Here is a 19204-nt window from a genome sequence, read left to right as displayed (position 1 = left end):
TTGAAATACAAAGCACGGGCTTGTGGCGTAATGGATAACGCGTCTGCCTTCGAAGCAGAAGTTTCCAGGTGATAGTCCTGGCAAGCTTGTTATTTACATTTATAAGAGATTTCTAGCAGGCAAATTAATAATATTGCAAAGCTTCAATTTCATTTTGTCAGACTCTAACTTGCTTGTGACGCAATGGGTAGAACGTCTGCCTACGGAGCAGAAGATTCCAGGTTCGTTTCATGGCAAGGTCGGTGTTGATTTTTATGGGTCTTTTATACGTCACAAAAGAAAATACCGTATAAATACAATGTTTGGAAAATGTTTTTTGTACTACAAATCACGGGCTTGTGGCGTAATGGATAACGCGTCTGCCTTCGATGCAGAAGATTCCAGGTTCGAGTCCTGGCAAGCTCGCTATTTACATTTATAAGAGATTTTTGTAGGCAAATTAATAAAATTGCAGTGCTACAATTTCATTTTGTCAGACTCTAACTTGCTTGTGACGCAATGCGTAGAACGTCTGCCTACGGAGCAGAAGATTCCAGGTTCGTTTCATGGCAAGGTCGGTGTTGATTTTTATGGGTCTTTTATACGTCACAAAAGAAAATATCGTATAAATACAATGTTTGCAAAATTATTTTTGTACTACAAAGCACTGGCTTGTGGCGTAATGGATAACGCGTCTGCCTTCTATGCAGAAGATTCCAGGTTCGAGTCCTGGCAAGCTCGCTATTTACATTTATAAGAGATTTCTTGTAGGCAAATTAATAATATTGCAATGTTTCAATTTCATTTTGTCAGACCCTAACTTGCTTGTGACGCAATGGGTAGAACGTCTGCCTACGGAGCGGAAGATTCCAGGTTCGTTTCATGGCAAGGTCGGTGTTGATTTTTATAGGTCTTTTATACGTCACAAAAGAAAATATCGTATAAATACAATGTTTGGAAAAAATGTTTTGAAATACAAAGCACGGGCTTGTGGCGTAATGGATAACGCGTCTGCCTTCGAAGCAGAAGTTTCCAGGTGAGAGTCCTGGCAAGCTTGTTATTTACATTTATAAGAGATTTCTAGCAGGCAAATTAATAATATTGCAAAGCTTCAATATCATTTTGTCAGACTCTAACGGGCGTGTAGCGCAATGGATAACGCGTCTGCATTCGAAGCAGAAGATCACAGGTTCGAGTCCTGTCAAGCTCGTTATTTACTTTTATAAGAGATTTCTAGCAGGCAAATTAATAATATTGCAATGCTTCAATATCATTTTGTCAGACTATAACGGACTTGTGGCGTAATGGATAACGCGTCTGATTACGGAGATGAAGACTTTAGGTTCGAGTCCTGGCAAGCTCGGTGTATATTTTAATAGGTCTTTTATTCGTCATAAAAGAAAATATCGTAGAAATACAATGTTAGGAAAATGTTTTTGTAATACAAAGCACGGTCTTGTGGCGTAAAGGATAACGCGTCTGCCTTCGATGAAGAAGATTCCAGGTTCGAGTCCTGTCAAGCTCGCTATTTACATTTATAAGAGATTTCTAGTAGGCAAATTAATAATATTGCAATGCTTCAATATCATTTTGTCAGACTCTAACGGGCTTGTGACGCAATGGGTAGAACGTCTGCCTACGGAGCAGAAAATTCCAGGCTCGTTTCATGGCAAGGTCGGTTTTGATTTTTATAGGTCTTTTATACGTCACAAAAGAAAATATCGTATAAATACAATGTTTGGAAAAAATGTTTTGAAATACAAAGCACGGGCTTGTGGCGTAATGGATAACGCGTCTGCCTTCGAAGAAGAAGATTCCAGGTGAGAGTCCTGGCAAGCTTGTTATTTACAATTATAAGAGATTTCTAGCAGGCAAATTAATAATATTGTAAAGCATCAATATCATTTTGTCAGACTCTAACGGGCTTGTGGCGCAATGGATAACGCGTCTGCCTACGGAGCAGAAGCTTCCAGGTTCGAGTCTTGGCAAGGACGGTGTTGATCTTTATGGGTCTTTTTCGCGTCATAAAAGAAAATAACGTATAAATACAATGTTTTGTACTACAAAGCACCGGCTTGTGGCGTAATGGATAACGCGTCTGCCTTCGAAGCAGAAGATTCTAGGTTCGAGTCCTGGCAAGTTCGTTATTTACATTTATAACTGTTTTCTAGCAGGCAAATTAACAATATTGCAATGCTTCAATATCATTTTGTCAGACTAACGGGCCTGTTGCGCAATGGATAACGCGTCTGCATACGGAGCAGAAGCTTCCAGGTTTGAGCCCTGGCAAGCTCGGTGTTGATTTTTAAAGGTCTTTTAAACGTCATAAAAGAAAATATCGTATAAATACAATGTTTGGGAAAAATGTTTTGTAATATAAAGCGCGGGCTTGTGGCGTAATGGATAACGCGTCGGCCTTCGAAGCAGAAGACTCTAGGTTCGAGTACTGGCAAGCTCGCTATTTACATTCATAAGAGATTTCTTGCAGGCAAATTAATAATATTGCAATGTTTCAATTTCATTTTGTCAGAGTGTAACGGTCTTGTGGCGCAATGGATATAACGACTGCCTACGGAGCAGAAGATTCCAGGTTCGATTCCTAGCAAGGTCGGTGTTGATTTTTATAGGTCATTTATACGTCATAAAAGAAAATATCGTACAAATACAATGTTTATAAAAAGCTTTTTGTAATACAAACAACGGGCTTGTGGCGTAAAGGATAACGCGCCTGCCTACGGGGCAAAGGATTCCACGTTCGAGTCCTGGCAAGATCAGTGTTGATTTTCATAGGTCTTTTATACGTCATAAAAGAAAGTATCGTATAAATACAATGTTTGCAAAACGTTCTTTGTAATACAATGCACGGGCTTGTGGCGTAATGGGTAACGCGTCTGCCTTCGAAGCAGAAGATTGCAGGTTCGAGTCCTGAAAAGCTGACTATTTACATTAATAAGAGATTTCTAGCATATATTAGAAGGCAAATAAATAATATTGCATAGCTTCAATATCTTTTTGTCAGATTATAACGGGCTAGTGGCGCAATGGATAACGCGTCTTCCTACGGAGCAAAAGAATCCAGGTTCGAGTCCTGGCAAGCTCGGTGTTGATTTTCATAGGTCTTTTATACGTCATAAAAGAAAATATCGTATAATAGAATGTTTGGAAAAACCTTTTTGTAATACAAAGCAAGGGCTTGTTGCGTAAAGGATAACGTGTCATTCTTCGAAGAAGAAGATTCCAGGTTCGAGTCATGGCAAGCTCGTTATTTACATTTATAACAGATTTTTAGCAGGCAAATTAATAATATTGCAATTTTTCAATATCATTTTGTCAGACTATCACCGGCTTGTGGCGCAATGGATAACGTGTCTGCCTACGGAGCAGAAGATTCCATGTTCGAGTCCTGGCAAGCTCGCTATTTACATTTATAAGAGATTTCTAGCATTTATTAAAAGGCAAATAAATAATATTGCATAGATTCAATATCTTTTTGTCAGATTATAGCGGGCTAGTGGCGCAATGGATAACGCGTCTTCCTACGGAGCAGAAGATTCCAGGTTCGAGTCCTGGCAAGCTCGGTGTCGATTTTCATAGGTCTTTTATACGTCATAAAAGAAAATATCGTATAAATAGAATGTTTGGAAAAAATGTTTTGAAATACAAAGCACGGGCTTGTGGCGTAATGGATAACGCGTCTGCCTTCGAAGCAGAAGTTTCCAGGTGATAGTCCTGGCAAGCTTGTTATTTACATTTATAAGAGATTTCTAGCAGGCAAATTAATAATATTGCAAAGCTTCAATTTCATTTTGTCAGACTCTAACTTGCTTGTGACGCAATGGGTAGAACGTCTGCCTACGGAGCAGAAGATTCCAGGTTCGTTTCATGGCAAGGTCGGTGTTGATTTTTATGGGTCTTTTATACGTCACAAAAGAAAATACCGTATAAATACAATGTTTGGAAAATGTTTTTTGTACTACAAATCACGGGCTTGTGGCGTAATGGATAACGCGTCTGCCTTCGATGCAGAAGATTCCAGGTTCGAGTCCTGGCAAGCTCGCTATTTACATTTATAAGAGATTTTTGTAGGCAAATTAATAAAATTGCAGTGCTACAATTTCATTTTGTCAGACTCTAACTTGCTTGTGACGCAATGCGTAGAACGTCTGCCTACGGAGCAGAAGATTCCAGGTTCGTTTCATGGCAAGGTCGGTGTTGATTTTTATGGGTCTTTTATACGTCACAAAAGAAAATATCGTATAAATACAATGTTTGCAAAATTATTTTTGTACTACAAAGCACTGGCTTGTGGCGTAATGGATAACGCGTCTGCCTTCTATGCAGAAGATTCCAGGTTCGAGTCCTGGCAAGCTCGCTATTTACATTTATAAGAGATTTCTTGTAGGCAAATTAATAATATTGCAATGTTTCAATTTCATTTTGTCAGACCCTAACTTGCTTGTGACGCAATGGGTAGAACGTCTGCCTACGGAGCGGAAGATTCCAGGTTCGTTTCATGGCAAGGTCGGTGTTGATTTTTATAGGTCTTTTATACGTCACAAAAGAAAATATCGTATAAATACAATGTTTGGAAAAAATGTTTTGAAATACAAAGCACGGGCTTGTGGCGTAATGGATAACGCGTCTGCCTTCGAAGCAGAAGTTTCCAGGTGAGAGTCCTGGCAAGCTTGTTATTTACATTTATAAGAGATTTCTAGCAGGCAAATTAATAATATTGCAAAGCTTCAATATCATTTTGTCAGACTCTAACGGGCGTGTAGCGCAATGGATAACGCGTCTGCATTCGAAGCAGAAGATCACAGGTTCGAGTCCTGTCAAGCTCGTTATTTACTTTTATAAGAGATTTCTAGCAGGCAAATTAATAATATTGCAATGCTTCAATATCATTTTGTCAGACTATAACGGACTTGTGGCGTAATGGATAACGCGTCTGATTACGGAGATGAAGACTTTAGGTTCGAGTCCTGGCAAGCTCGGTGTATATTTTAATAGGTCTTTTATTCGTCATAAAAGAAAATATCGTAGAAATACAATGTTAGGAAAATGTTTTTGTAATACAAAGCACGGTCTTGTGGCGTAAAGGATAACGCGTCTGCCTTCGATGAAGAAGATTCCAGGTTCGAGTCCTGTCAAGCTCGCTATTTACATTTATAAGAGATTTCTAGTAGGCAAATTAATAATATTGCAATGCTTCAATATTATTTTGTCAGACTCTAACGGGCTTGTGACGCAATGGGTAGAACGTCTGCCTACGGAGCAGAAAATTCCAGGCTCGTTTCATGGCAAGGTCGGTTTTGATTTTTATAGGTCTTTTATACGTCACAAAAGAAAATATCGTATAAATACAATGTTTGGAAAAAATGTTTTGAAATACAAAGCACGGGCTTGTGGCGTAATGGATAACGCGTCTGCCTTCGAAGAAGAAGATTCCAGGTGAGAGTCCTGGCAAGCTTGTTATTTACAATTATAAGAGATTTCTAGCAGGCAAATTAATAATATTGTAAAGCATCAATATCATTTTGTCAGACTCTAACGGGCTTGTGGCGCAATGGATAACGCGTCTGCCTACGGAGCAGAAGCTTCCAGGTTCGAGTCTTGGCAAGGACGGTGTTGATCTTTATGGGTCTTTTTCGCGTCATAAAAGAAAATAACGTATAAATACAATGTTTTGTACTACAAAGCACCGGCTTGTGGCGTAATGGATAACGCGTCTGCCTTCGAAGCAGAAGATTCTAGGTTCGAGTCCTGGCAAGTTCGTTATTTACATTTATAACTGTTTTCTAGCAGGCAAATTAACAATATTGCAATGCTTCAATATCATTTTGTCAGACTAACGGGCCTGTTGCGCAATGGATAACGCGTCTGCATACGGAGCAGAAGCTTCCAGGTTTGAGCCCTGGCAAGCTCGGTGTTGATTTTTAAAGGTCTTTTAAACGTCATAAAAGAAAATATCGTATAAATACAATGTTTGGGAAAAATGTTTTGTAATATAAAGCGCGGGCTTGTGGCGTAATGGATAACGCGTCGGCCTTCGAAGCAGAAGACTCTAGGTTCGAGTACTGGCAAGCTCGCTATTTACATTCATAAGAGATTTCTTGCAGGCAAATTAATAATATTGCAATGTTTCAATTTCATTTTGTCAGAGTGTAACGGTCTTGTGGCGCAATGGATATAACGACTGCCTACGGAGCAGAAGATTCCAGGTTCGATTCCTAGCAAGGTCGGTGTTGATTTTTATAGGTCATTTATACGTCATAAAAGAAAATATCGTACAAATACAATGTTTATAAAAAGCTTTTTGTAATACAAACAACGGGCTTGTGGCGTAAAGGATAACGCGCCTGCCTACGGGGCAAAGGATTCCACGTTCGAGTCCTGGCAAGATCAGTGTTGATTTTCATAGGTCTTTTATACGTCATAAAAGAAAGTATCGTATAAATACAATGTTTGCAAAACGTTCTTTGTAATACAATGCACGGGCTTGTGGCGTAATGGGTAACGCGTCTGCCTTCGAAGCAGAAGATTGCAGGTTCGAGTCCTGAAAAGCTGACTATTTACATTAATAAGAGATTTCTAGCATATATTAGAAGGCAAATAAATAATATTGCATAGCTTCAATATCTTTTTGTCAGATTATAACGGGCTAGTGGCGCAATGGATAACGCGTCTTCCTACGGAGCAAAAGAATCCAGGTTCGAGTCCTGGCAAGCTCGGTGTTGATTTTCATAGGTCTTTTATACGTCATAAAAGAAAATATCGTATAATAGAATGTTTGGAAAAACCTTTTTGTAATACAAAGCAAGGGCTTGTTGCGTAAAGGATAACGTGTCATTCTTCGAAGAAGAAGATTCCAGGTTCGAGTCATGGCAAGCTCGTTATTTACATTTATAACAGATTTTTAGCAGGCAAATTAATAATATTGCAATTTTTCAATATCATTTTGTCAGACTATCACCGGCTTGTGGCGCAATGGATAACGTGTCTGCCTACGGAGCAGAAGATTCCATGTTCGAGTCCTGGCAAGCTCGCTATTTACATTTATAAGAGATTTCTAGCATTTATTAAAAGGCAAATAAATAATATTGCATAGATTCAATATCTTTTTGTCAGATTATAGCGGGCTAGTGGCGCAATGGATAACGCGTCTTCCTACGGAGCAGAAGATTCCAGGTTCGAGTCCTGGCAAGCTCGGTGTCGATTTTCATAGGTCTTTTATACGTCATAAAAGAAAATATCGTATAAATAGAATGTTTGGAAAAACATTTTTGTAATACAAAGCAAGGGCTTGTGGCGCAATGGATAAAACGACTGCCTACGGAGCAGAAGATTCCAGGTTCGATTCCTGGCAAGGTCGGTGTTGGTTTTATAGGTCTTTTATACGTCATAAAGGAAAATATCGTATAAATACAATGTTTTGGAAAAATGTTTTGTAGTACAAAGCGCGGGCTTGTGGCGTATTGGATAACGCGTCTGCCTACGGAGCAGAACATTCCGTGTTCGAGTCCTGGCAAGCTCGCTATTTACATTTATAAGAGATTTCTAGCATATATTAGAAGGCAAATAAATAATATTGCATAGCTTCAATATCTTTTTGTCAGATTATGATGCGCTAGTGGCGCAATGGATAACGCGTCTTCCTACGGAGCAGATGATTCCAGGTTCGAGTTCTGGCAAGCTCGGTGTTGATTTTCATAGGTCTTTTATACGTCATTAAAGAAAATATCGTATAAATAGAATGTTTGGAAAAACATTTTTGTAATACAAAGCAAGGGCTTGTGGCGTAAAGGATAACGAGTCATTCTTCGAAGAAGAAGATTCCAGGTTCGAGTCCTCGCAAGCTCGGTGTATTTTTATAGGTCTTTTATACGTCATAAAGGAAAATATCGTATAAATACAAAGTTTATAAAAATTTTTTTGTAAAACAAAGCACGGGCTTGTGGCGTAATGGATAATGCGTCTGCCTTCGAAGCTGAAGATTCCAGGTTCGAGTCCTCGCAAGCTCGGTGTATTTTTATAGGTCTTTTATACGTCATAAAGGAAAATATCGTATAAATACAAAGTTTACAAAAAGTTTTTTTGTAAAACAAAGCACGGGCTTGTGGCGTAATGGATAATGCGTCTGCCTTCGAAGCAGAAGATTCCAGGTTCGAGTCCTGGCAAGCTCGGTGTTGATTTTTATAGGTATTTTATACGTCATAAAAGAAAATATCGTTTAAATACAATGTTGCAAAAAGTTTTTTATATTACAAAGCACGGGCTTGTCGCGTAACGGATAACGCGTCTGCCATCGAAGCAGAAGATTCCAGGTTCTAGTCCTTGCATGCTCGTTATTTACATTTATAACAGATTTCTAGCAGGCAAATTATTAATATTGCAACGCTTTTATATCATTTTGTTAGATTCTAACTGGCTTGTGGCGCAATGGACAACGTGTCTGCCTTCGGAGCAGAAGATTCCAGGTTCGAGTCCTGGCAAGCTCGGTGTTGAATTTTATAGGTCTTTTATATGTCATAAAAGAAAATATCGTATAAATACAATGTTTGGAAAAAATGTTTTGTAATACAAAGGACGGGCTTGTGGCGCAATGGATAACGCGTCTGCCCACGGAGTAGAAGATTCCAGGTTCTAGTCCTTGCAAGCTCGTTATTTACATTTATAAGAGATTTCTAGCATATATTAGAAAGCAAATTAATAATATTGCAATTCTTCAATAGCATTTTGTCAGACTCAAACGGGCTTGTGGCGCAATGGATAACGCGTCTGCCTACGGGTCAGAAGATTCCAGGTACTCGAACCTAGAATCTTCTGCTTCGAAGGCAGACGCGTTATCCATTACGCCACAAGCCGGTGCTTTGTAGTACAAAACATTGTATTTATACGTTATTTTCTTTTATGACGCGAAAAAGACCCATAAAGATCAACACCGTCCTTGCCAAGACTCGAACCTGGAAGCTTCTGCTCCGTAGGCAGACGCGTTATCCATTGCGCCACAAGCCCGTTAGAGTCTGACAAAATGATATTGATGCTTTACAATATTATTAATTTGCCTGCTAGAAATCTCTTATAATTGTAAATAACAAGCTTGCCAGGACTCTCACCTGGAATCTCCTTCTTCGAAGGCAGACGCGTTATCCATTACGCCACAAGCCCGTGCTTTGTATTTCAAAACATTTTTTCCAAACATTGTATTTATACGATATTTTCTTTTGTGACGTATAAAAGACCTATAAAAATCAAAACCGACCTTGCCATGAAACGAACCTGGAATTTTCTGCTCCGTAGGCAGACGTTCTACCCATTGCGTCACAAGCCCGTTAGAGTCTGACAAAATGAAATTGAAGCATTGCAATATTATTAATTTGCCTACTAGAAATCTCTTATAAATGTAAATAGCGAGCTTGACAGGACTCGAACCTGGAATCTTCTTCATCGAAGGCAGACGCGTTATCCTTTACGCCACAAGCCCGTGCTTTGTATTACAAAAACATTTTCCTAACATTGTATTTCTACGATATTTTCTTTTATGACGAATAAAAGACCTATTAAAATATACACCGAGCTTGCCAGGACTCGAACCTAAAGTCTTCATCTCCGTAATCAGACGCGTTATCCATTACGCCACAAGTCCGTTATAGTCTGACAAAATGATATTGAAGCATTGCAATATTATTAATTTGCCTGCTAGAAATCTCTTATAAAAGTAAATAACGAGCTTGACAGGACTCGAACCTGTGATCTTCTGCTTCGAATGCAGACGCGTTATCCATTGCGCTACACGCCCGTTAGAGTCTGACAAAATGATATTGAAGCTTTGCAATATTATTAATTTGCCTGCTAGAAATCTCTTATAAATGTAAATAACAAGCTTGCCAGGACTCTCACCTGGAAACTTCTGCTTCGAAGGCAGACGCGTTATCCATTACGCCACAAGCCCGTGCTTTGTATTTCAAAACATTTTTTCCAAACATTGTATTTATACGATATTTTCTTTTGTGACGTATAAAAGACCTATAAAAATCAACACCGACCTTGCCATGAAACGAACCTGGAATCTTCCGCTCCGTAGGCAGACGTTCTACCCATTGCGTCACAAGCAAGTTAGGGTCTGACAAAATGAAATTGAAACATTGCAATATTATTAATTTGCCTACAAGAAATCTCTTATAAATGTAAATAGCGAGCTTGCCAGGACTCGAACCTGGAATCTTCTGCATCGAAGGCAGACGCGTTATCCATTACGCCACAAGCCAGTGCTTTGTAGTACAAAAATAATTTTCCAAACATTGTATTTATACGATATTTTCTTTTGTGACGTATAAAAGACCCATAAAAATCAACACCGACCTTGCCATGAAACGAACCTGGAATCTTCTGCTCCGTAGGCAGACGTTCTACGCATTGCGTCACAAGCAAGTTAGATTCTGACAAAATGAAATTGTAGCACTGCAATTTTATTAATTTGCCTACAAAAATCTCTTATAAATGTAAATAGCGAGCTTGCCAGGACTCGAACCTGGAATCTTCTGCATCGAAGGCAGACGCGTTATCCATTACGCCACAAGCCCGTGATTTGTAGTACAAAAAACAATTTCCAAACATTGTATTTATACGGTATTTTCTTTTGTGACGTATAAAAGACCCATAAAAATCAACACCGACCTTGCCATGAAACGAACCTGGAATCTTCTGCTCCGTAGGCAGACGTTCTACCCATTGCGTCACAAGCACGTTAGAGTCTGACAATATGAAATTGAAGCATTTCAATATTATTAATTTGCCTTCTAGAAATCTCTTATAAATGTAAATAGCGAGCTTGCCAGGACTCGAACCAGGAATCTTCTGCATCGAAGGCAGACGCGTTATCCATTACGCCACAAGCCCGTGATTTGTAGTACAAAAAACATTTTCCAAACATTGTATTTATAAGATATTTTCTTTTATGACGTATAAAAGACCTATAAAAATCAACTCCGAGCTTGCCAGGATTCGAACCTGGAATCTTCTGCTCCGTAGGCAGACGCGTTATCCATTACGCCACAAGCCCGTGCTTTGTATTTCAAAACATTTTTTCCAAACATTGTATTTATACGATATTTTCTTTTGTGACGTATAAAAGACCTATAAAAATCAACACCGACCTTGCCATGAAACGAACCTGGAATCTTCCGATCCGTAGGCAGACGTACTACCCATTGCGTCACAAGCAAGTTAGGGTCTGACAAAATGAAATTGAAACATTGCAATATTATTAATTTGCCTACAAGAAATCTCTTATAAATGTAAATAGCGAGCTTGCCAAGACTCGAACCTGGAATCTTCTGCATCGAAGGCAGACGCGTTATCCATTACGCCACAAGCCAGTGCTTTGTAGTACAAAAATAATTTTCCAAACATTGTATTTATACGATATTTTCTTTTGTGACGTATAAAAGACCCATAAAAATCAACACCGACCTTGCCATGAAACGAACCTGGAATCTTCTGCTCCGTAGGCAGACGTTCTACGCATTGCGTCACAAGCAAGTTAGAGTCTGACAAAATGAAATTGTAGCACTGCAATTTTATTAATTTGCCTACAAAAATCTCTTATAAATGTAAATAGCGAGCTTGCCAGGACTCGAACCTGGAATCTTCTGCATCGAAGGCAGACGCGTTATCCAATACGCCACAAGCCCGCGCTTTGTACTACAAAACATTTTTCCAAAACATTGTATTTATACGATATTTTCCTTTATGACGTATAAAAGACCTATAAAACCAACACCGACCTTGCCAGGAATCGAACCTGGAATCTTCTGCTCCGTAGGCAGTCGTTTTATCCATTGCGCCACAAGCCCTTGCTTTGTATTACAAAAATGTTTTTCCAAACATTCTATTTATACGATATTTTCTTTTATGACGTATAAAAGACCTATGAAAATCGACACCGAGCTTGCCAGCACTCGAACCTGGAATCTTCTGCTCCGTAGGAAGACGCGTTATCCATTGCGCCACTAGCCCGCCATAATCTGACAAAAAGATATTGAATCTATGCAATATTATTTATTTGCCTTTTAATAAATGCTAGAAATCTCTTATAAATGTAAATAGCGAGCTTGCCAGGACTCGAACATGGAATCTTCTGCTCCGTAGGCAGACACGTTATCCATTGCGCCACAAGCCGGTGATAGTCCGACAAAATGATATTGAAAAATTGCAATATTATTAATTTGCCTGCTAAAAATCTGTTATAAATGTAAATAACGAGCTTGCCACGACTCGAACCTGGAATCTTCTTCTTCGAAGAATGACACGTTATCCTTTACGCAACAAGCCCTTGCTTTGTATTACAAAAAGGTTTTTCGAAACATTCTATTATACGATATTTTCTTTTATGACGTATAAAAGACCTATGAAAATCAACACTGAGCTTGCCAGGACTCGAACCTGGAATCTTCTGCTCCGTAGGAAGACGCGTTATCCATTGCGCCACTAGCCCGTTATAATCTGACAAAAAGATATTGAAGCTATGCAATATTATTTATTTGCCTTCTAATATATGCTAGAAATCTCTTATTAATGTAAATAGTCAGCTTTTCAGGACTCGAACCTGCAATCTTCTGCTTCGAAGGCAGACGCGTTACCCATTACGCCACAAGCCCGTGCATTGTATTACAAAGAACGTTTTGCAAACATTGTATTTATACGATACTTTCTTTTATGACGTATAAAAGACCTATGAAAATCAACACTGATCTTGCCAGGACTCGAACGTGGAATCTTTTGCTCCGTAGGCAGTCGTTATATCCATTGCGCCACAAGACCGTTACACTCTGACAAAATGAAATTGAAACATTGCAATATTATTAATTTGCCTGCAAGAAATCTCTTATGAATGTAAATAGCGAGCTTGCCAGTACTCGAACCTAGAATCTTCTGCTTCGAAGGCCGACGCGTTATCCATTGCGCAACAGGCCCGTTAGTCTGACAAAATGATATTGAAGCATTGCAATATTGTTAATTTGCCTGCTAAAAAACAGTTATAAATGTAAATAACGAACTTGCCAGGACTCGAACCTAGAATCTTCTGCTTCGAAGGCAGACGCGTTATCCATTACGCCACAAGCCGGTGCTTTGTAGTACAAAACATTGTATTTATACGTTATTTTCTTTTATGACGCGAAAAAGACCCATAAAGATCAACACCGTCCTTGCCAAGACTCGAACCTGGAAGCTTCTGCTCCGTAGGCAGACGCGTTATCCATTGCGCCACAAGCCCGTTAGAGTCTGACAAAATGATATTGATGCTTTACAATATTATTAATTTGCCTGCTAGAAATCTCTTATAATTGTAAATAACAAGCTTGCCAGGACTCTCACCTGGAATCTTCTTCTTCGAAGGCAGACGCGTTATCCATTACGCCACAAGCCCGTGCTTTGTATTTCAAAACATTTTTTCCAAACATTGTATTTATACGATATTTTCTTTTGTGACGTATAAAAGACCTATAAAAATCAAAACCGACCTTGCCATGAAACGAACCTGGAATTTTCTGCTCCGTAGGCAGACGTTCTACCCATTGCGTCACAAGCCCGTTAGAGTCTGACAAAATGAAATTGAAGCATTGCAATATTATTAATTTGCCTACTAGAAATCTCTTATAAATGTAAATAGCGAGCTTGACAGGACTCGAACCTGGAATCTTCTTCATCGAAGGCAGACGCGTTATCCTTTACGCCACAAGCCCGTGCTTTGTATTACAAAAACATTTTCCTAACATTGTATTTCTACGATATTTTCTTTTATGACGAATAAAAGACCTATTAAAATATACACCGAGCTTGCCAGGACTCGAACCTAAAGTCTTCATCTCCGTAATCAGACGCGTTATCCATTACGCCACAAGTCCGTTATAGTCTGACAAAATGATATTGAAGCATTGCAATATTATTAATTTGCCTGCTAGAAATCTCTTATAAAAGTAAATAACGAGCTTGACAGGACTCGAACCTGTGATCTTCTGCTTCGAATGCAGACGCGTTATCCATTGCGCTACACGCCCGTTAGAGTCTGACAAAATGATATTGAAGCTTTGCAATATTATTAATTTGCCTGCAAGAAATCTCTTATAAATGTAAATAACAAGCTTGCCAGGACTCTCACCTGGAAACTTCTGCTTCGAAGGCAGACGCGTTATCCATTACGCCACAAGCCCGTGCTTTGTATTTCAAAACATTTTTTCCAAACATTGTATTTATACGATATTTTCTTTTGTGACGTATAAAAGACCTATAAAAATCAACACCGACCTTGCCATGAAACGAACCTGGAATCTTCCGCTCCGTAGGCAGACGTTCTACCCATTGCGTCACAAGCAAGTTAGGGTCTGACAAAATGAAATTGAAACATTGCAATATTATTAATTTGCCTACAAGAAATCTCTTATAAATGTAAATAGCGAGCTTGCCAGGACTCGAACCTGGAATCTTCTGCATCGAAGGCAGACGCGTTATCCATTACGCCACAAGCCAGTGCTTTGTAGTACAAAAATAATTTTCCAAACATTGTATTTATACGATATTTTCTTTTGTGACGTATAAAAGACCCATAAAAATCAACACCGACCTTGCCATGAAACGAACCTGGAATCTTCTGCTCCGTAGGCAGACGTTCTACGCATTGCGTCACAAGCAAGTTAGAGTCTGACAAAATGAAATTGTAGCACTGCAATTTTATTAATTTGCCTACAAAAATCTCTTATAAATGTAAATAGCGAGCTTGCCAGGACTCGAACCTGGAATCTTCTGCATCGAAGGCAGACGCGTTATCCATTACGCCACAAGCCCGTGATTTGTAGTACAAAAAACAATTTCCAAACATTGTATTTATACGGTATTTTCTTTTGTGACGTATAAAAGACCCATAAAAATCAACACCGACCTTGCCATGAAACGAACCTGGAATCTTCTACTCCGTAGGCAGACGCGTTATCCATTGCGCAACAAGCCCATTATAGTCTGACAAAATGATATTGAAGTATTGCAATATTATTAATTTGCCTGCTAGAAGTCTCTTATAAATGTAAATAACGAGCTTGCCAGGACTCGAACCTGGAATCTTCTGCTTCGAAGGCAGACGCGTTGTCCATTACGCCACAGGCCCGTGTTTTGCACTACAAAACATTTTTCCCAAACGTTGTATTTATAAGATATTTTCTTTTAGGACGTATGAAAGACCTATAAAAATCAACACCGAGCTTGCCAGGACTCGAACCTGGAATCTTCTGCTTCGAAGGCAGGCGCGTTATCCTTTCGCCGCAAGCCCCTTGCAATCTGTCAAAATGCCATTGAAGCATTGCAATATTATGAATTAGCCCTCTAATATATGATAGAAATCTCTTATAAATGAAAATAACAAGCTTGCCAGGACTCGAACCTGTAATCTTCTGCTTCGAAGGCAGACGTGTTATCCATTACGCCACAAGCCCGTGCTTTGCATTACAAAAATTTTTCCAAACATTGAAATTATACGATATTTTCTTTTATGACCTAGAAAAGACCTATAACAAGTTGGGAAAACTAAAATATTACCTCTCCGAGTCAAGAGGTCTACTACTACAAACTTATTTACCTAGATATGGAATTATTTCACTTTTTTGAAGTAAACATTTACGAAATATTGAAGCAGTATTCCAAACATAGCGAATGTACAGTAAAGCAGACATTTTACATCCAATAAGGATAAATCTTGGACACATGGAAATCAGTCAATGGGGAAAAAAACAGGAAATGAAGTCTACGCTTCAGCTGTTTACCGTATATTCTGATAGCTACATTCACAACTGGTTTGCAGTGTAAACATTATCGTCTCGACTCACCTCAACAATATTCTTAGTTTGCCAACATGAATGTTAACGTTAAATAACAACAAAGCTAAATTGTGGCTAGACGCACTAATAGTCATTGCGCACCATAAAGAGAATAATAAGTCTGTATCTACTACCCGTTTACCATTATCCCTTTTACTAATCTAATTGCCACCATGATCTTTTCTTCTATTATAAAATCTTAACCTGATTATTTAAGAGTGTATCTAACTTTCGGCTCACTCTGAACCGTTAATATCTCTTCAATTCAGACACGAAAATCAAAGCCAAAAGTTTACTTCACCTTAGGCCTCAATTATTTACTCTTTGTTTCACTAAGCCTGTTGTGGGTAATACTTGTTATACCCGCCGGAGTCTAGGTCTTAGTTTTCTTCATGAAATCTTTAAACTAAGGATTATTCTATATACTGATGCAGTATAGCTTAAGTAATATATAAACAGCCATTTCAAATAACAATATTAAAAAAATCTTTGGAATATCAAAATGAAACAGAGCTTTAAAACTACAAAAGTGCTAAATGCATCATAATTACGAAAAATACTTCCATATATTCACTTTATATTATGGAAAAAGGGAATATTTATTAAGGTTCTGTATGATTTCTTAACACATCAACACAAGGCTAACTGCTAACGCGACGCACTAGTGTAACAATGGACGGACACACACAGACAAAAACATAGACTTCTTTTTAACTATTTCCGTATTAATTTTGAGTTGAGAAACAAGTTTATCTTAAATATTAAAATAAATATAATTAATATTAAATATTTTCTTCGTCAGTTGTTTGCCTTATTGAGCGTTACATCGTTTTGATAAAGAACAATTAAACATTCTTGAGACCCTTGACTAATATTGGCGTTTGAAATGAAGCATACGCCGGTTGCTTCGCCTTACTCAAATAGGTAGTATATAAGGTTGTCGAACTACAGTTAAAAGCAAGAACAACCGCAATTGCGAAACTTCTTGGTGGACAACCCACCCTAGGGAGGCTAGACGTTTCTCGTAACCCTAGCTGATCGCCGCGAATGTCTTAAACCAAACGATGACGATGGAGTTAGAAGCCAATGAGACAGATTGGTGTCTATGTGGAATAGACGGAAGGCCAGTAGATGGTGGTGATTAGAAGCCAGTATGTACAGACTGGTGTCCAAGTGGAATGAACGAAGACCAGAAGATGGTGGTGATTTTAAGCCAGTATATACAGACTGGTGTCCATGTAGGATGGACGAAGACAAAAAGATGGTGGTGATTAGAAGCGAGTTAGTACAGACTGGTGTCCGTGTGGGATGGACAAAGACCAGAAGATGGTGGGGTGAGAACTCAAGTAGAGGAGCCATTTCCGTAACTGTGAAAGCAGTTCGGAAATGGCGAACACGTTTGCTCCGATTTGGAAACTGCGAACGCGGTCACGTGGGTGTAACAACAGAAACACACAACACACAAACACACCCACAAACAGACACACACGATCGTTACAGAACCTCTCCGTGACGTATGTCACGGAGAGGTAAAAATCAAAACCGAGCTTGCCAGGACTCGAACCTGGAATCTTCTGCTCCGTAGGCAGACGCGTTTTCTTTTGCGCCACAAGCCCGTTACAGTCTGTCAAAATGATATTGAAGCATTGCAATATTATTAATTTGCCTGCTAGAAATCTCTTATAAATGTAAATAACGAACCTGGAATCTTCTGCTTCGAAGGCAGACGCGTTATCCTTTGCGCCACAAGCTCCTAGCAATCTGACAAAATAATATTGAAGCATTGCAATATTATTAATTTGCCTTCTAATTTATGCTAGAAATCTCTTATAAACGTAAATAGCGAGTTTGCCAGGTTCGAACCTGGAATCTTAGGCCTAGTGAAGCAAAAAGTAAACGCTTGGGTTTGGTTTTCGTTTCTGTAATGCAGAGACATCAACGGTTCAGAGTGAGCCGAAAGTTAAATACACTTTTAAATAATTAGGCTTAGATTTTATAATCATGTTGGAAATCTGGGCCGCGTTCCGCAGAGCCCAGCGCTGTTAGCAGTGTCCTGCATAACGGGATTTTGTTTTTGAATTTTGACGTCACGGTGTTTAGCGCTGAGCTAGCGCGGTATTCAAAGAAAATAGTCGGCTTTTTGGAAAACGTGACGTAAAAAACGCGAAAAAACCATGGAGGAATTAATACAAATAGCTCTATGGGACTATAGCTATTTAATTGGCGTGAAACCAGTTGATCACGCGAGAATTTTAAGAGATATGTTAGTTTCTAATTTCAATTATAAAAGTTGTTATCTATCTCTATAAATATGTCATCATACAATTTTTGTTAAGCCTTGGTACCTTGCACGCTTTATTGCGCTAGCGTCATTTATAAAACGCCGATGACCGGAGAAAAGCTATGACGACAGAGCTCACCGGTAAACATTTCCAAAATCCACTGTCTTTTTTGGTGAGCTTTGCTGAACGCAGCCCAGACCAGTGAAAGGTCTGATCGTAATCGGATAATAGCTTCGTGTTTTCATGCTTTTTATGGTACGTATTTACTTTCAGTGTGTGTAGCCACAAATAAGCTTTGGTGTTATATAACGTTAACAGTCATGTTGACAAACTAAGAAAATCGTTGAGGTGAAACGAGAGGATAGTGTTTACATGGCAACCCTGTTGTGAATATGGCTTTGAACATAGAGGGCATACAGTTGAGGAGTAGAAAATTGGGCCTTTACAAACACGTAAAGGTAATATCCCTCCAAAGTTTTATATCTTCATTTCCCGTTTTTCCCCCATCCGATGATTTTAATGTGTACAAGTATATCATTATTGGATGTAAAATGTCGTCTGATTTACAGTATATTTGTTTAGCTTTGTATACTGCTTTAATATTTCACAAATTTTAACTTAAGAAACATTTCCATATCTGGGTAAATAAGTTTGTAAGTAGTCGTCTTGACTCGGAGAGGTAAAATTTTGGTTTTCCCAACTTGTTTTCTTTCTAATATATGCTAGAAATCTTCTAAAAATGTAAATAACGAGCTTGCCAGGATTCGAACCTGGAATCTTCTGCTTCAAAGGCAGACGCGTTATCCATCACGCCACAAGCCCGTTCTTTCTAACACAAAATTTTTTTTCCAAACATTGTATTTATACGATATTTTCTTTTATGACGCATAAAAGACCTTCTATAAAAATAAACAACGACTTAGCCAGGACTCGAACCTGGAATCTTCTGCTCCGTAGACAGACGCGTTATCCATTGCGCTGCAAGCCAGTTTCAGTCTGAAAAAATGCTATTGAAGCATTGCAATATTTTTAATTTGCCTTCTTATATATGATACAAATCTTCTATAAAATTAAATA

The 19204-nt window shown here is 38.7% G+C and overlaps 15 non-coding genes across 15 annotated transcripts; 6 read left to right on the top strand and 9 right to left on the bottom strand.

Annotated features, from left to right (window-relative positions):
* Window positions 1-332: 332 nt before the first annotated feature.
* Window positions 333-405, top strand: TRNAR-UCG (transfer RNA arginine (anticodon UCG)). Its single transcript has one exon. It is a non-coding gene; the product is annotated as a tRNA-Arg (tRNA).
* Window positions 406-647: 242 nt separating this feature from the next.
* TRNAR-UCU (transfer RNA arginine (anticodon UCU)) lies at window positions 648-720 on the top strand. The gene has a single exon. It is a non-coding gene; the product is annotated as a tRNA-Arg (tRNA).
* A 3243-nt stretch (window positions 721-3963) lies between these two features.
* Window positions 3964-4036, top strand: TRNAR-UCG (transfer RNA arginine (anticodon UCG)). The gene has a single exon. It is a non-coding gene; the product is annotated as a tRNA-Arg (tRNA).
* A 242-nt stretch (window positions 4037-4278) lies between these two features.
* Window positions 4279-4351, top strand: TRNAR-UCU (transfer RNA arginine (anticodon UCU)). The gene has a single exon. It is a non-coding gene; the product is annotated as a tRNA-Arg (tRNA).
* Window positions 4352-8089: 3738 nt separating this feature from the next.
* TRNAR-UCG (transfer RNA arginine (anticodon UCG)) lies at window positions 8090-8162 on the top strand. Its single transcript has one exon. It is a non-coding gene; the product is annotated as a tRNA-Arg (tRNA).
* Window positions 8163-8404: 242 nt separating this feature from the next.
* Window positions 8405-8477, top strand: TRNAR-UCG (transfer RNA arginine (anticodon UCG)). The gene has a single exon. It is a non-coding gene; the product is annotated as a tRNA-Arg (tRNA).
* A 1697-nt stretch (window positions 8478-10174) lies between these two features.
* On the bottom strand, window positions 10175-10247 carry TRNAR-UCG (transfer RNA arginine (anticodon UCG)). Its single transcript has one exon. It is a non-coding gene; the product is annotated as a tRNA-Arg (tRNA).
* Window positions 10248-10489: 242 nt separating this feature from the next.
* TRNAR-UCG (transfer RNA arginine (anticodon UCG)) lies at window positions 10490-10562 on the bottom strand. The gene has a single exon. It is a non-coding gene; the product is annotated as a tRNA-Arg (tRNA).
* Window positions 10563-10805: 243 nt separating this feature from the next.
* Window positions 10806-10878, bottom strand: TRNAR-UCG (transfer RNA arginine (anticodon UCG)). The gene has a single exon. It is a non-coding gene; the product is annotated as a tRNA-Arg (tRNA).
* A 90-nt stretch (window positions 10879-10968) lies between these two features.
* TRNAR-ACG (transfer RNA arginine (anticodon ACG)) lies at window positions 10969-11041 on the bottom strand. The gene has a single exon. It is a non-coding gene; the product is annotated as a tRNA-Arg (tRNA).
* A 558-nt stretch (window positions 11042-11599) lies between these two features.
* TRNAR-UCG (transfer RNA arginine (anticodon UCG)) lies at window positions 11600-11672 on the bottom strand. Its single transcript has one exon. It is a non-coding gene; the product is annotated as a tRNA-Arg (tRNA).
* A 2763-nt stretch (window positions 11673-14435) lies between these two features.
* Window positions 14436-14508, bottom strand: TRNAR-UCG (transfer RNA arginine (anticodon UCG)). The gene has a single exon. It is a non-coding gene; the product is annotated as a tRNA-Arg (tRNA).
* Window positions 14509-14750: 242 nt separating this feature from the next.
* On the bottom strand, window positions 14751-14823 carry TRNAR-UCG (transfer RNA arginine (anticodon UCG)). The gene has a single exon. It is a non-coding gene; the product is annotated as a tRNA-Arg (tRNA).
* Window positions 14824-15066: 243 nt separating this feature from the next.
* TRNAR-UCG (transfer RNA arginine (anticodon UCG)) lies at window positions 15067-15139 on the bottom strand. The gene has a single exon. It is a non-coding gene; the product is annotated as a tRNA-Arg (tRNA).
* Window positions 15140-18876: 3737 nt separating this feature from the next.
* Window positions 18877-18949, bottom strand: TRNAQ-UUG (transfer RNA glutamine (anticodon UUG)). Its single transcript has one exon. It is a non-coding gene; the product is annotated as a tRNA-Gln (tRNA).
* Between the last annotated feature and the right edge of the window lie 255 nt (window positions 18950-19204).

The sequence above is a fragment of the Phalangium opilio genome, unplaced genomic scaffold, assembly GCF_054372755.1.
Source record: "Phalangium opilio isolate 3A_F unplaced genomic scaffold, DU_Popi_V2 ptg000031l_1, whole genome shotgun sequence".
Taxonomy (NCBI): domain Eukaryota; kingdom Metazoa; phylum Arthropoda; class Arachnida; order Opiliones; family Phalangiidae; genus Phalangium; species Phalangium opilio.
This window is presented reverse-complemented; position numbering and strand designations above follow the sequence as displayed.